We start from the raw sequence: 17,684 nt of genomic DNA, 5'->3' as shown, positions 1-17,684 counted from the left end.
CAACATAGGGGTGGAACCCCAGCTTACGTCTAACCCCCGATGATGGAAAGGGGAATGCGGAATGAAATCATGCAATTCCATAAGACTCAACTCACACTGGCGCAGAGTTTTTTTGTTTTAATTTCACTGTAAGTAGGTACAGTGTGAATTTCAAGCTGCTGAAAAATTACAACTGCTTTAATATCAAAGTGACCAACCAACCACACAAAATTATCTATCACTTGATAAGTACGTGTATTAGGTTTCGTATATTCGGTATTGCTAAAGCCAACCATGACCACGGGACCTATAAAGCCCGAAATGTAAATTAGTTAAAAAAAAAAACGCGATTTTAGATCTCAAAAAATAAAATAACAATAGCGTAATTTCCAATATCTTTTTGCGTGTTTTATTTTCACATTCTTATTTAATTTGTATTCTGTAGTGACTGAGGTTCAATTTTCGTAAAGGACCACCTCAGGAGAATCATTTCATGTGTCAAATGTTAATAAGATAAAATATTCGAAAGAAAGAAAATACATTTATTTTGACCACAAATTACACCACAAAAGAAAAAAAAACAAAATAGAATTTAGGAAATGAAACTATATTTCCGGATTTAAAGAGCGTATATTTGTTTTTTCAAACAAACCGACGTTTCGGGCCCTTTACAGGTCCCATGGTCACGGTTGACCATGGGAATGGGAACAAATATACGCGATTTAAATCCGGAAAAATAGTTTCATTTCCTATGTGTAACAATCGCGAAAACCTAAGAACAAAATAGAATTTGTTTCATATTGTTTCATAAACGAAAAACTCAAACGTTGGACATTGGATGGATTTGAAAAATAAATAATTACAAAACAAAATTAAATTAAAAAACGGAAAAAACGGATTATTCACATAAATAAGGACACTTAGTATAAAAACATTTTGTGTAGTAGGTACAATCCGCGGTAACAAAAGGGTCAGTAACAGTTATTTACATACAAATTGAGGAAAGGAAAAATATTTTAAACATAAATTAATATTTTTTTGATACAGAACCAATACAGAAGGCTTTCAAACATGTGAGGTAGACGTAGAGAAATCATTGCAAGATTATAAACATTTGCCTTTTAGAAATAAAACATACTCTCTTGTCGTAAAATAAACTCATACTCCCCTGACGTATTTATATTACTGAACACGGGAGAGAACATTTCATTGAAATATCTGTAATAACAATCGAATGAAACAGATTTTTCCGTAGATGAACGTTGTAAAAAATTAAAATTTTGCAGAACTTTGTCTTTTTTTTTATTGAGCGAAGTTTAGTCAATCATATTTCGGGCCCCATAGTTCACTATCGGTATTTTTTGTTTTCATTATCAATTAAAAAAAATTGAATTCGTATCTTTTTAATGTCGAAAAACCGATTTTCCGTGTGGTCGAAATACGTCAAAACGTGAATTTTGGGTTTCACTTCACCTTAAAACCAAATAACAATCTATAATTTAAGTAATCCTATTTAACTTAATTGAATTTAACTTCGTATTACAAAGCTCTACGTTGTCTTATCTGAAAGCGAAAAGTAAGTGGCTTCACGAGTGTCTTATGTCATTGATTGCGTGCGTGGGCGGTTGATATATGGGTGTAGTACGCCTCGTAGGACTGTCGGCTATGTGGCATTTGACATTTTCACCATAACTCAGACAGGCGCAAGGCTTCCCACATAATGAAACCAATACCAGAAAAACTAACAAGACGCGAATATCGCTAGGTGATAAGATTTTGTATGTTTGGTATTCTGCTAAAAGTTAAGAGTAGTAAGTAACTTGACAGTGGCTATCCATCAAGCTACTATTCAACTACCATTGTATTTTTTTTGGTATTTTGCTCTTCAATGGCGAGTTGACGACAAGAAGGTAGAGTTTTTTTTTAATAAAAAATAAGTGCGCATATGACCTCCGTCTCACCTGATGGAAAGTGACGATGAGATCCACGATGTAGCATGCACACCTAAATAATGGCTATTCACTCTCGAATTGAAAAGGTCCAACTTATAGCGTTCGGGGAACAAGTCTGCAGGCAGGGAACTCCACTCCCTAGCCGCTCGCCATACAAATGTGGAAGCGAAACGCTTCACGCGAATCCGAGGAATATCCACCCCCGCCCACGTCTAGTCTCCCGATAATGGAAAGGGGAAGGCGGAATCAAATTATGCAATTCCATCGCACACTCTCCGTGATATATCCTGTAGAATACCAATAAGCTGGCAACTCTACGGCGACGTTGAAGGCTCTGCAGCTTCACCTCTACTAATTCCGAGTCACCTATAAGCCTCTTAGCACGCTTGTCTATTGAATCCAAAGTGGTCAGTTGGTATTTAGCAGAGCCCTCCCATAAGTGGCAGCAGTACCCCATACACGACCGGACTTGTACTTGGCAGCTGAAGCAACTGTCCCGGTGTGAAGTAACGCCTCACCTTGGAAAGGATGCCCAGTTACTTGGTTGCATTTTTGGCCATGGATTCAATGTATCTGCCGAAATTCAGATTGGACGACAGGTCCATTCCAAGTAGGTGAAGACAATCGTCTATCGGTATGGATATATTACGAAAAGTATCAGAAGTAAGAAACAACATGTCGTTTATTGCATATAAACGCAGCAGTTGATGCAGAAAGAGGGTTGCGGACAGTACAGAACCCTGAAGAACTCTCTCTCTATCGCCCGATGTTCGGAAGACTCGCCTTCTAAGACAACTCGAATCGAACGTTCACTCAAGAAATCCGAAATCCTTTGATTGCCATAAGAGGGAAGCTTACTTAAACGGCTTGCATGCCAGACCCTGTCAAAGGCCTTAGAAATGTCTAAAGCCACTGCAATGGCTTCGCCATGCCCTTCAATAGCGTTGCTCTATGAGTGAGAGGCGTACACAAGAAGATCCCAAATACATCGCCCTCGTCGGAATCCGTACTGGCGAACACTGAGGAGATAGTTGTCTTCAAGTTACGACAGGAGACGGTTGTTAAGTACACGTTCCATAAATGATTATCACTAATATCAGGTTTCTTACCACGGTATGACTTCTTTTATTTTCCCGATATTTCGGAACGGTTGCACGCTCCATGGTCACGAGTTGACTGGACGGCGGCAGATGACAGCTTTAAGAGCAAACATATCTGTCTACCCTCTTGCGCTGTCGACGACTACCTTCATCGCGGTTTGTTGTGGCGTTACCATTGTCACTCATGTTCCATAGTCTCATGTCATAGTCATCATAGTCATGGGTCTCAGTAACCTGAATATAAATAAATAAATAAAAAATAAATAAAAATAAAATAAATAGTCTTGCAGAGTATGGAAGTGACTGAGATAGGTCTATAATTGACAGGGTCAGCTCTGCTTCCTTTTTTAGGCACTGGTTGCACATTTGCAAGCTTCCACGACCTGGGAACTACACCAGTCTCAAGCGAGAGGCGATACAGGCGTGTGAGAATAGGAGACAACTCAGACGCACAGTTACGCAGGACTATTGCTGAAATTCCATCTGGCCCGCCAGCTTTATGCACGTCTAGACTTCGCAGAGTTCTGAGTACCTATTTTTGGCGTATGCGAACTGGCGCCATAGTGCAGCCAGTCTACGGTAAAGAAGGTGGTAGGTATCCTGCGGCATCCAGACGCGAACTCTCTGCAAAGAGTGAGGCGAAGAGATTCGCCTTCTCTTCCGCAGTATGGGCCAGCGAGCCGTCTAGCCTCAGCAGTGATGGTAATGAGTGGCTACTAAAGTTTTTTTCAACCGCTTTGGCCAGGTACAGGGGCCAAAAGGACTTGCTGCCTGCTGGAAAAGAGGCAAGCTTGGTCCCTATATTGTCATAATCGCAATATAATCTCAGTCAAGTCTCAATGGAATTACAATGACCAGTGGTTTCAAGAAAATGAGAAGACTTGGGGCCCAAGTCAAAGGTCTCCTCTCAAAATCCTCCACTGCTCACTGTTTTTGGCGATTTCACAACACTCCTCAGACCCATCAAGATCGTGCCGCCAACGCCTTCTCGGCCGTCCCTGCCATAGTCTTCCATCTTCGGGCACCGAAAGAGTGACGACGTTCGCCCACTTCTCGGGTTGCATTGGGCTAACGTGGTCGGCCAAATCCCATTTGAGCCTCGTGGTTTTACAAATTCAAATTTTGAATTAGGATATAATATGGAAACGACGTTTAGTATACCATTTTCAAAATGAGAGTTTCAAATGAGAATTTTGATGAGTAGCTACAAGATATTCATGTCCTATCACAACAAAGACTGCATACGTATATGACGTATTTCGAGTTGCCAAATTTAACACCAAGTAAGCATAACATTATGATAATACTCAATTAATCTCATAACAGAATAGGATGCTTAGTAAAAACCGATTTAAACAAGAGTGAGAACAAAATCTACCTAAATCTAAATAAATAATCTATATAATTTTATTTTGGGAATTTTATATTTAGTAATTAGTAAGTACAATTACTGTAGCATGGGATTGTTTTTACAACTGCCTCTTTCTCTTTTTTATCGTATGCTTAAAATACAACATTTTATCATTTTAATACAACGTACACACATCAAAAAAAGTTTGCGATCACTTCGAAAAACTGAAATCTTTTTTGTTACTGTAGATTATATTATGATTTTTTCTTCTTTTTAGATTCTTTATTTAAAAATAAATTAGAACATAAAACAATGACCCCGTTCAATTGTTTTTTCATATAAAAAGGCTTTCAGTCCTAGCTTACGCTCATTCAGAAATCTGATTTAGTCAATTATAAGCGATTCAAGATATCTTTCGCGGAAAGTTGTGATTGAAAAAATGCCAAGAGGATTATCAGAGGTTTTACGAGCTAGAATAGTAACTTTGAGGGAAGAAGGATACACCACGAGAGTAATAGCACGCAGACTTGCTATATCCCAATCCTGTGTCGTGGCTACGTTGCAGAGGTATCACGGAATGGGGAATTTAGCTGACCGACCCCGCAGCGGTCGCCCAACTGTTTTGACAGCTGCCCAAAAGCGCTATATTAGATTGCTGGCAGCCCGTGATCCAACAATCAACGCTACTAAAATAAAAGCAGAAGTCAGGGCCGCCTCTGGGCTTGAAGTTAGCACGCAGACCGTTCGCAATCGCTTGCACCAGGCTGGATTACGAGCACGGAGGTCTTGGCGAGCTCCGCTCAATTCCCGGCAACGTCAACAACGAAGATTGCAGTGGGCTAGACTTCGGCAAAATGAAGAAGGTGAGGACGAAAACATTTGGCAAAACTGTCTCTTCGTTGACGAATCCCGAATCAGCACTCATCCAGATAACCGACGTGTCCGTGTCTGGAGAAGACCAGGCGACCGTGAAAGACAAAGAACTGCCACTGGAACAGTTCAGCAAGGCGGAAAATCGGTGTCCTTTTGGGGTGGCATTATGATTGGAGCTAGAACGCCTTTGATCCCGTATCGGGGCTTCATGACAGCAGACATGTACAAAGCAGTTGCTATTGATGATATCGTCAGACCATTCCGAGTAAACCATGGGCACCAATTTGTACTGGTCGATGATAATGCGCCCGCACATCGAGCTCAACGAGTCAATGCTGCTCTTCAAGAATACGATATCACACGATTAGACTGGCCTGCCGGCTCGCCCGACTTAAACCCAATAGAGCACGCGTGGGATGCTCTTAAATGAGCAGTATGGAACCGTGAGCCACGTCCCCAGACAGGTCCAGAGCTCAGGGAAGCCGCTATTGAAGAATGGGATAGGTTACCCCAGGAAATGCTGGATAACTTGATCCTCAGCATGCCCAGGAGGATCTTCGCATGTATTCGAGCCAGGGGAGGAGTTATTTTATATTGAATTCACACCTTTTAATAATAAATTGTTGTTTAAGTTTAATTAAACAGTCTTTTACTTTCTATGAAATTTCTATCACTATTACATTATGATTAATGGCTCAATTTTTTTAAATAAATAATAAAAAATAGTTTTATATTTTAATTTCAAACAGGGTATTCCTATTTAAAGAAAGCATACAACATAGATTTTTTCTTGATAAAGTTAAATTTAAAGATTTATAGGAGCTTATGCTATTGATCGCAAACTTTTTTTGATGTGTGTATTTACATTGTATAATGGTACTGGAAAAATAACATGATGCGTTATAAGAAGTCAACTTTTATTGAAAAGATGTTGCATAAATTGTCTTTGTGTGTTTCGTTATGTTGTTTTATTAATCTAAGTTTAAATGCATGCTATCAAAACTTAAATAAGAAATGTGTAACATATTCGCATAGTTGTGAGTCAAATGTTATATTTTTTATGATACTAGATGACGCGACGAACAAGTCGTGCGCTGATGGTAAGCGACACGATTGTCCATAACATGTACGATCTAACAAAATATACTATAACACTTTCATGGTAACTACATTTTCCAGTGAATAAACATTTTGTATCCTATCAATTATTCGAGGTAATCAATCGCAACATAATTAAATTCATTACTTACAATGGCTGCTGCAGTCATTGCGCCTGTTGCGCCATTTAAAAAATGTTCCATGGAAACAAATTATACGATTTTTTTTTCGGACGAACAAGACGTGCGCTTGGTGGTAAGCGACACTCCTGTCCTAAACATTTGCAGTACCGCTCAGAGCTTTAAATCGCAATGATCTGAGGGGCACTAGGTATCGGCCTGAGCCATAAGATGAAAAGTCCCATGTGCCTGAAATTTCACCATCACCCTTACCCTTCAAAACCGAAACGCAGTAATGCTCACATTACTATTTGGCGGCAGAAATAGGTAAAGTGGCAGTACTGCGACTAAACCTTAAACAGCATCTTGTTTACTTCAATCACATTGCTTTTCAGTACAAATGGCTGCACGTAACCGCCAAGAGTGCTGTGTGTATAATTTTCTATTCAAAATTGTCAAACGCATATCTCAAAACAAAGGTAGTGCCAATTGACTAACGATTTTTCAACAGCTACTGTATTTTTTTAATTTGTTTGTTTTTCAATGGCTGTTCGTTTCTGGTATACAAACACAAAGTCCCTGTTTTTCATCAAGAAAAAAGTTAGCAGGCAAAAGTTTGATGATCCTACAGCACCAGCATTCATGCGCCATCTTGCGGAAGAAATAGTCAGTATATCTCCCATTACAATCTAGTAAGAATAGGATGAACGTAAACGGCAACGTAATTCATTTTAATTGTGCGGAATTATTATGTTAAAATATAGGAAATAATTAACAAAGAATACTTCATTGAAATAAAATAAATTGTACCATGCTGATTTCACACCGGTCTAATTCTTCGGCGGCGGCATCGGCAGCGGCGACGCCGGCGCAGCGCACATCCTCTAGTCTCTACCTAATTCAGTTTTTTTTTGTTATCAAATATTTAATTTTCCAAAATTAATGTTGTACGTAAATGTCCCTATCTATAGACCCGAGAGATAGGGTTTTCCGGAGAGACTACAGCCTCAACGGCTAGACCAGGGCATAGAGGGCGTTCGGGCCAAGCCCTCCGCCAGTGATACGCCTTCACGGGCGCCTCTGGTGGACCCAAAAATGGGTATGGACTCCGCTGGGGTTTGTGGTGAACTGCAGAGACGGTCATGTTTGTCTGCCCCGGTTGCATGTGACCGGAGCATCCGTCTCGTGCGCAGCTAGCGCGTCTTAGTAGCGGTCTAGACTAGAGACGGGCACTATAAACAAAACTTATGTAGAAAGATATAAGACTGTACGTAAATTCACTGTTTTCAATCATTAAAAATATATCATTTACCTTGTCGATATACTGCGTACGTCTGTAAAGTCGAATCATTTAAGACAACACTATTTTCATTTCATCAAAATCACGCAACCCACTTATTATCTCTAATTAAAAATCGCAGTGATGAAGTGCTGTACCCTGAATAAGTCGCCTCAAAATAAAAATATTATTATTCACGTTTTTCCACATGCATAGGGCAAAGCATTTACGATAAAACAAACTTTAAAACGACCAGTAAGTTATTAGGAAACCAGCAATCTTAACAAACTTTAAATAGGTCAACATTAGCTCCTTTAGGGTTGCCACAATTTCTCATTTGGACCGAAGGTAACTGTTATCGACGTTTTAGTGGGTGCATAATTGAACACTAAATAAAAGCAGATACATAATGTATAATGCGTTTAGTAGTTACCAGTACTAATAAATTAACCGGTAAATAATTAATTCTACCTTAATGTAGTGTTTAAATTTGCACCAATACACCTTTAATGTTTACAGTTAAAGAAATATTATTTGCACCGTTGAATGTTAACGCTTGCTACGACTTCTTCCTTTCTATTACAGAAAGATAATAAGATCATTAACACTCGTACATAGACTTAATGATCTTTGTTCATCGACTTGTCATTAGTGCAGGTGCGTTCAGAGATGGGCAGTGCTTTAAAACCCAATTAACCAGACCGGGCTTTTCCCCAAAGCTTTTAACCCATTTATGCCCAAAATATGTAAAACGTTTTTTAGACGAAAAAGAGGCAACACCACATAATTCCCACCTTACAATCCCATGGATTATCACTACTAAAGATGCGATTCGATTTTTATGATCGATTCAAGTGCATACAATCTAACGGTTTTTTGCGTCCATTTATTTTTCGATTGAATAGAAAATCAAATCAAATTGTCTAGATCAGAAAGCAATAAACATTTTGTAACAATATCATAAAATTTGAATAAAACTCGATTCAAACAACAACATTAAGTTGTAAAAGACTCCCACACTAACGTCTTTCGAACGTCAGCGTCTTGCCAACGCACGCACGACGTCACAGGACGTCTGCGCAGCGGCTACGCAATGCCAGCGCGGCGTATACCCGACGTTCGGCACTATTAAGCTGTCGCTCAGTGCTGGCATTGCGTCGCCGCCCGCCACGTTGTCGTGGTATCCACGCAGTGCGTGCGTTGGCAAGACGCACGAAAGACGCTACTGTGAGGGTCTCTAAATAGTTTTTGCCCTCGATATCGGGCGTTAATGATTTGTTACCCGATTTAAACCCGGAGTTAACAAAACGCCGAGATAAAACCCGAGCGCTTACAATCTCAGGATGCGCTAAATACTTTTTCGAATTCTAGTTTTTAATTATTCTTTACACATCAGATCGTTTTTGTAAACAGTGGGTACTTGGTAAAATCTCGACTGCCGACACTTTTCTTGCTAATTCAGCAAAATGTAGAACTAACATAAAGATTATAAAGTTTAAGAGTATCAGTGCGTAAAAGTGATTAAACTACATAGTCGTTTGTACTATAAATGATGACACTTGCATTACCGAGACGGCTCAATCTTTTGTTTATTTATTGTGCTTGAAAGATAGATAGAAAGATAGACGAGTCGGTGCAAATAATATTTCGTCAACTATACCTCTCTCGGTACCTAATAATAAATAAAAATTATTATAATTTTCCATATCCAGACAAAACCTCTAATAAAAAAAAAAAAAAGAAATTGATTTTTTTAAACATTTGAGGCAACCCTAATTGTAATCAAAAACAATAAAACATTAAGAACATAAACAATACACAATACGACGGTAATAAAATCTACAATCGCATTTAAGTGCAAAACTGATAAGTTGATTACATGTGTTAATCCTTATCACATAAGCCATTTCACAAGAGTTTGTTGAACTGCAATCAAAACAATGGCTGATAGTTTGTTTTTAATTCTTTAACACAGGTCGGTTGATAATTACGATTCAGATTCAATTTTGCTTAAATTGAAGGTTGGGAATGTAATTAATATTAATTTTTAATGTAAAAAAGACATGGGACTTTACTATATTTATCTGTTCATTACACTTATAATAACAAACGTAATAGGGTTAGAAAAAAAAGAAATTTACGTATAATAACTTTGGTTTCCCACCATTATCATATCTCTCATCTATAGAGAAGGTTTTAGGAAGAAAGAAATAAAGAAAGAAAGTAAGAAAAATAGCTTGTCGAGTTTAAGTAAGAACTTTTTTTCCGTTTTCTGATTGTTATGCATTGGAAAAAGATTATTTCTATCTTTTTAAGATCATCTAAAACGCGTATTACAGGTCCGATGGTCACATTTTTGACTGCTGTTGCCGAAACGTTGGTTTGTTTGAAAATACAAATACACGCGATTTAGACCCGAAAAAAAAATAAATTTCCGAAGTGAAAAACAGTGTATAAGAAAATTTACTTTGGTTAACATGTGACAAAATGATAACAAAATTAAGTAATTAATAGAGTCAGGATTAGTTTTTTTTTACGGTACTTAGCTTAAAAATAGAAATACATTAATTTGCTGCTCCGCGTTTCCAGTAAAGATTAAATCATGCGAAATAGCTGCGCTTGTGTTGAATATTTTTTCATGCAGTTAATTTCCCCACCCCTCATAAATTTTTTTTTCAAAAATATTTGAGGTCTGACTCTTATATGAAATGCTGGTTATATATCTTCAGAACCAATTCATTCGACAGGTCGTTTTCCCAATGCGGGTCTCGGCTTCTGTGATAAAACTGTCGTAATGATATCACGCAAGTTCGTCCGCCCTCAGCGATATGCACGTTATTGTGTAAGTCAGAATTGCACACATCACATAGCTTTACTCTTTTTACTATGCTTCGTAATGTATTTATAAGTAGTTTTATGTTTATTTTTTATTTTTGGTATGTTAATTTTTACGATAATTTACATATATGAAAATGAGACTGTGAACAACTGTACTTGGCGCTAGCTAGCATTATCTAACGACATTTATTTATTAAGCTGTTGTTGTTCTGAATAATATACATATAATGAAAAAATAATTTAAGAAAATGTCGAGGGATTCCGAGGATTGACTTACTTAACTACAAACATTACAAACTTATTTACGTCCCGTCTCCTAAAAAGCGTGTTTAGACCGTGGTCCATCATGTCGATTAGGAATTTCACATGTTTTCAAAGAGTTTTATGAACCTTCACTGACGAGTATTCCAATTCATTGCCGTACGCCACATAAATGTGGCACAAAAATTGGAATTCCCTATCTGCAGGCTTATTCCTTGAACGGCATAATTTAGCTCTTTTCAAGGCGAGAGTAAATAGGCATTATTTACGTATGCATGCTCCATCGTCAACCATTTTTTTTCTTCTGGTGAAATGAGTACTTGTTGTTTAAAAATAATAATTCACCACGGGTCCCCTTAGATACGAGGCTAACATTCATCCAACCAGGCTATCAGTGCTTATAACCGTCCTGTAACTGACATAACAATATGAAACAAGATTTGGTATAAGTATAAATCATTCGCTCTGCTGTTAATTTAATGTATATTTTTTTCTATTTGTGATCACAGTTTTATTATATTTCGCACATGACAGCTAACATAGTATTATCTCAAAATTGCTTTAAGTTATATTAATATTACCTATTTAATTTTAAAGCGACAGTGTTATCCTGTCACTTTGAAATTAAATCGTATACGAATGACATATAAATATAGCGAAATTTGGGGGATAAATTATTAATATAACGCAATTTTTGAAATAATACTGTTAGTTGTCAAGTGCGAATTATGGAGCATTAGCTATAAAGCTATCAGCTCACAAAGATAACAGAGTATTAAGACATTCACACAGCAATGTAACTTAAACTAAAAACAAAATTGTGTAAAAAGTGTGACCACAAATACCTGCCATTTTATAAAAAAATTATAATATAATCTCAATACAGAGTACTAAAAAACCGACCCCAAGCCATTCATCCCCTAGTTTGCCACCTTTAGAGGTAGAATATTTTCTTTAAATTTAAATGGGACCTCTACTGAGATACCCTCCTCCCAACAAAAAACGAATTATCAAAATCGATTCATGAAGTTATCGTGTAACATACAAACAAAACAAAAAAAAATATGCCGTCGAGTTGGGAACCTCCTCCTTTTTTTGAAGTAGGTTAAAATACAATAGCAACATAAAGCACGAAACATACAACATTTCTGTGTATCAAAATTGAAACACAGTGATACAATTTACAAATTATGTTATAATAAATTAATTACTAGTTTCTGTTTGACAAAAATATTATTTGCAAATTTTTGGCATGGTGGAAAACTGTATCTGCAATTTAATATTTTCGTTCTATAAAGATTGTCACTTAGTAGCAATTTATTAATTAAGTTGTGAATGTAAAGAATTCCCAATTTGGCACCTGTTTAAAACAAATGATAATTACCTATGAACATTCAAATCCACAAATAACACTTTTATTAATTTGTTTATTGGTGTCATTATCTAGTATTAGTTTTTTAATTTATAAGTGAATTAAAAAGTGATATTCTTTTTTCCTTGGAAATGAAACTACTTTTTTGTTTTACAGGTTCTACAGTCGCGGCTGACCATAGGACATAATAGTTTTAATCAATAGTAAATCACAATGTGTGTAACATTCCCTGATATATATTATGTAGACCTATGAAACTTGCATAGGTCTGTAAGAGTTACAGACCTATGCAAGTTTAATGCAAGCATAGAAAGTAAAAGAGTAGAGAAAAAGAGAGATAGGGAGAAAACATCTTGTGTTTGATACACATATAATTATTAAAAGAAATGCTGTTTATTGTATACTACAGCAATATTTTTTAATTTTCTTTTAAATAAAAACACTTAACTTAATTTGTGGGATTTTTTGATATCTATTAGAAAGCAATTAAATATTTATCAACAGGCAAAATAGGTGTTGCATCATTACATAAGCTGAGAGTGTACTGCAATGTAATAAAACCGATCTGGACTTACAGGATACAATCGTGGTCAACAGCCAGCAAAAACAAATTTACTCTGCCTTGTTGCTGCCAAACACAATTAGAAGACTGAAAAGAGCTGATATGCTGTGCAATTAAAGGGAGATAAGGTAAAGGCCTTAATCTTCTGGAACGCCCTATGTCTATCTACCAACTCATCAGATTATAGTCTGTGAACTGTAGATGGTGCAAGTGCAAGATTGTGGTGGAACAAACTTCAGGAGGCCTATACTGACGCACTCCAACTAAAACGCGGCTATGTGAATAAATCTTTTTTTTCCAATATGTCAGACACATTAACAAACTTTAATTGTTTTTGAATAGAGAATTTTGAGCTTAACACAGCTAAAAATATTAAATATAAGATATTATAATATTTGAAACGGACATTGGACCACCTGTCACTTAGCCACATTTTAGTTAGTGGACTGCAGTATATCCATTTATTAAGATGCTTAAAATACAGATATTCATTTAGATAGATTAGGCATTGCAACTACACTATTACATTCTAAGATTTGTAGAATAGTTTTATTGTAGATCGTTAAAATAATTATTCACACTTATAATTTTAAGTATTTGAATATAAAGAGTATTCATTTTTACTTAATTTTCTCGTCAGCCAATCGGCGGCCGTTTCCGCCACATCCCACCTTGCTACTAAAAAGTAGGGTTGAGTGGAGGGACAGGGTGGCGGAATCGGCCGGTGCTCAGTCGAGTGGTGTGTAGGAGTCCGAAAGGCTAGACGAGTAAATTACGTACATAAAGTGGATGTATTACATTGTTAAGGAACATATTGTGATCAGTTACGGAAAATAGAGTAATATTTTCTATCAACTTGGTATTATTTCACGTCCACGGAGAGCACTGCAACAGTTCAGAAGAGGGATTGACCATTGAAAGGTACGAAAATCAGTTTTTTTTTTTTCTCCTCCTTTTCTTCTTGCGTATACATACACATATGTTCTAAACACGCAATTTTGTGAGCCCACAAGAAGTTTCGATACTCCTATCATATTTCTTTGTTTATTACAAAAAAAAAAAACTATGTATGTAGTAGTAAAGGTATATGCTTTATACGTTAACAACTGTGTTCGTGCAAATTGTAAACATCTTGATTAAGGTTTCATTTCAAAGGCTTTCACTATATAAAGCTTTATAAGTATGTGCTTAATCTTATAATACTATATTAGATGCCTTAGCCGATGATAACTGCGTGTGCGCAAACCATAAAAACTACCATAGGACTTGCTTATGTAACAGTTTCCCCTAGATTTTAGTAATATGATCGGATATTACGAGTATAATATGTACATATACATACAAATTTATGCACCTTTATTATAAAATTATTATCATTACGATTTGTCTCCTAACCAGTTGTATGTTTACTTACGCACAGACAGTGTGACATGAGCCTCAAATTAAAAGGTGAAGTGACATTTACATAGTATGGTTAGAAGTCTTAAAACTTAAAACTCTTAAATGATATAATTATTAATAATTGAATTAAAATTTGTCTATTTATTTATTGGTATCACAAATTTACCCAAGGTCATCGATCTTGTATTATAATAATTATCAACCGTATACTGCAAAGAGCCACGCTTCTGCACCCATGTGTAATTTTAGGCTGTGGTTACTGACGCTTCTTTTTACTTACGAGCAAGGGGTTTCATATAGTCAATCATATTATTAGATGTTAAATAGACCAGAATCTGTCTTGCTCATTTTATGTGCAGGGTAGAGAAGTATCACCGGATTTCGTCACCGGAGCTGCCATCGGGTAGCCGCAGTTGGCGCCGTCGGTCTGACAGTCAGCATAATCAGCAGCAGCCAATGCGGAGGCGACGGATACCCCTGTTGCCCGTGCTCCTCACGTGGCCCTGGCCATTATTAGCGTGATCCTCGCAGTGGAGAGCTCAGGAGACACGAGGTTCATTGCGGTTCGTCGCTCAGGGAGTCCAGGCTGCAGGGTTGCTCGGGTAGAAGAGGAACTTCAGCTACAGCCCTTGCACACCTAATGGAGCTCCTCGGTTTCCTCGCACCCAGCGTGAATGACACATCTGGTTTCTATGACCAGGCCGTGCCCGCGTATGGCAAACGGTTGCTCCGTGTTTCTGAAAATTACAGTATATTAAGTTTATACAAAATGAAATGATAAAGATAAAAATAAATCACCCAAATTATTTAATGCATACAACGAAATAATTATCCATATAATCAATAAATCGGATGGGCATCATATCAAATGCATACACCTTGTATGCGGGTCGCTTTCTTTTATTTTAAGCTTTGCTAGGTGGTTTTGGAGTAATTGCTCAAATCTCGTTTCGTTGTCGTTGATTTTTATTTTTATTTAGTTATGGAGAATTGATAACTTAATAACAATAAATGATACTATACACTTTAAGCATTCAGGATTAGTACTTACTTGTAGTAATGCCAACCAGTCCATCAAAATATTTTGCAGTGGCACGGGTAGTTTAACTGCATATCTTTGAATACGTAATATACAAGCACAGTATACATATACATATATATATATATATATATATATATTACCTTCCGTATTATTTAGTCTCGAAATCACTATTTGTTTAATTCATACAACATGAAAATGGCGTCAGCTGGCTGGTTATCGTATCCGCGACATCCTCTAGGTTATAGCTGACAGTCAGCGGTTTGCTTCTAAGTAAACACCGACGCTGAGCTATAGCCTTTTTGCACTGCTACAGCACACATACACAACTGGGTGTTCGGCAGTGCTGCGACTATGCTCGTTTTTTTTTCTCTCTCTTTTTCTTATATCACATATTTTCTATTATGTATGTGTGCGGTGCATCCAAATAAATGTTTTATCTACCTATATCTATCTACACCGCAACATCGTATTCAGTTGCAATTTCACCTATAAAATAATTACGTTTATTTATGGTAAGTCCAGTAGGCGAGGCAAGTCGTCGATATTACTTTCAAGATTACGTATGTATATCATGCTTCTAGTGCAAAATACAACAAACAATCGCATCGCTGTCGCACGCGCAATGATCACAACAATGCGCCTAACATTTTTTTTTCTTCTTTCCATAAAGGAAAAGGCAAAGGTTTTACACCATACAGCCAAGTCTTGGTACATTATTCTTTTTGGTACATGAAGTTGAATTATGTTTCTGTAGACATGGCCGCCACAAAGAGGATAGGCAATTTGAGGCGGCGTGCTTGGATTGACTCGTGATTCCTTAGAACGGGCCGATACGGGTATTTTAGTTCGAGATTCGTGTAATTTCGCGTTTTAATCTTCGATTAAGGCACAATCTATCCTATTCCACTTTAAACTAGATTTCACAAAATAATTGAAAGTCAAAATAAAAACGACACTTTTCCCTCCAAAAGGTCCAGAGCGAATCACAATGCACCTAACATCTCACATTGACACATTTTTTTTTAAATTCTCAATTATTTATTTGGGTCGGCAAAAGTTTCATCATACAGCCTCCTCATATATTTAGTAACTTTCTCTGTTTTAATGGAAAAGGCAACAAGCGCACATTTATAAATAAATAGTTTGTTTCGCATGTCATGAAGAGTAGGAGCTACGAGTATGTAAATTGTATAGGACAATATATGTGTCTACGTTTTTCAGTAAGTCTTTTGTTGAGCGCGGGATATCTTCAGGTTTGTTAGATATTTCCAGTAGTTGATCAAAGAGACTAAGGCGTACTACATTGAAGGATGTACAATTAATGAACATTAATTTATGATCAAGAGGTTGGCCAGCACTATTGCAATAGAATCAATCCAACATGTATTGGAGAGTCAATAATACGATGCCAGAATTTTGTCAATATAAATATTTCCCTCATAATTAAAACTACTCAGTGCCATTATTTATGTATAGTTCCTGGTCTTGGTCTTCCTATTAGAAGCTACGATAATAGGTATGTCGTCATTGTTGTTTCGCTCGCGTATAATATTAGTTATACGAGATATGGTCAAAAGCCTCCGACATAGTAAAGAATAGTCCTGCAGTTAAGTTACCGCTATTAATATTACTCAGTACCGATTTTATACGAATACGAGCCCTGTACCTCACCTACGGTGGGGTCGGGCTCGGCCTGCGGCGCGTGGTCGGGTTCAGTTTACGGGGTGTGCTCATGCTCTTCGGTGGCACAGCAGTTAGTACTATGGGCGCTTGATGAGGAGGTCGATTTCCGATTTGGGCCAATTTAAGAAACGAACATTTCTAAGTTGGTTTTGGTCTGAGTATTCTGGAATTATCGTTATTTTGGTATTCATAGTACAGGAAATTCGGCAGTAGTTCGGCATTTTTCCCCCTAAATATTTCTCTTTGGCATAGCTTTCAAGAAAATGGAATCTAACAGACATGGTTGAGATACGACAACGCTATAATAAGTATCTCATTTCATCGGGAAGTATACCTTACATTTTTACAATTATGAGATCTTGTACTCTTAATCTATTACGCCTCCGTATATAATTACCTCCATACGAGGGCGTGCGGACGCCTCGGGCTTCGCCCTCCACGGACCTCGGCCTGCGGCCTCGGCACGTAGGACTTCGTTTCAAAAAAAAATAATAATAATAAATAGCTCTTTAATGACGGCCATATTTAAAAATTACAAAAATATATCATGACCACTAATTATTATCAAACAATCCTAGAAATCTTTTCGTGCTAATTTTCAGTGCGAGCAAAGTTACATAAAAACGGCGGAAAAAAAATTTTTTTTTAGCCCAAATTATAATGCCATGTCATTTTCAGTCGAATTAGAAGAAATTTGTATCTATCGCCAAAAAGTTTGTATGGTAGCCGTATTGAAAAATGGTGAAAAATAAATTTTAACCGCTAATTATTATT

Source organism: Hyposmocoma kahamanoa, unplaced genomic scaffold (assembly GCF_003589595.1).
Source record: "Hyposmocoma kahamanoa isolate Upper Pololo Valley unplaced genomic scaffold, ASM358959v1 120, whole genome shotgun sequence".
NCBI lineage: Eukaryota > Metazoa > Arthropoda > Insecta > Lepidoptera > Cosmopterigidae > Hyposmocoma > Hyposmocoma kahamanoa.
Note: the sequence above shows the minus strand (reverse complement) of the source record.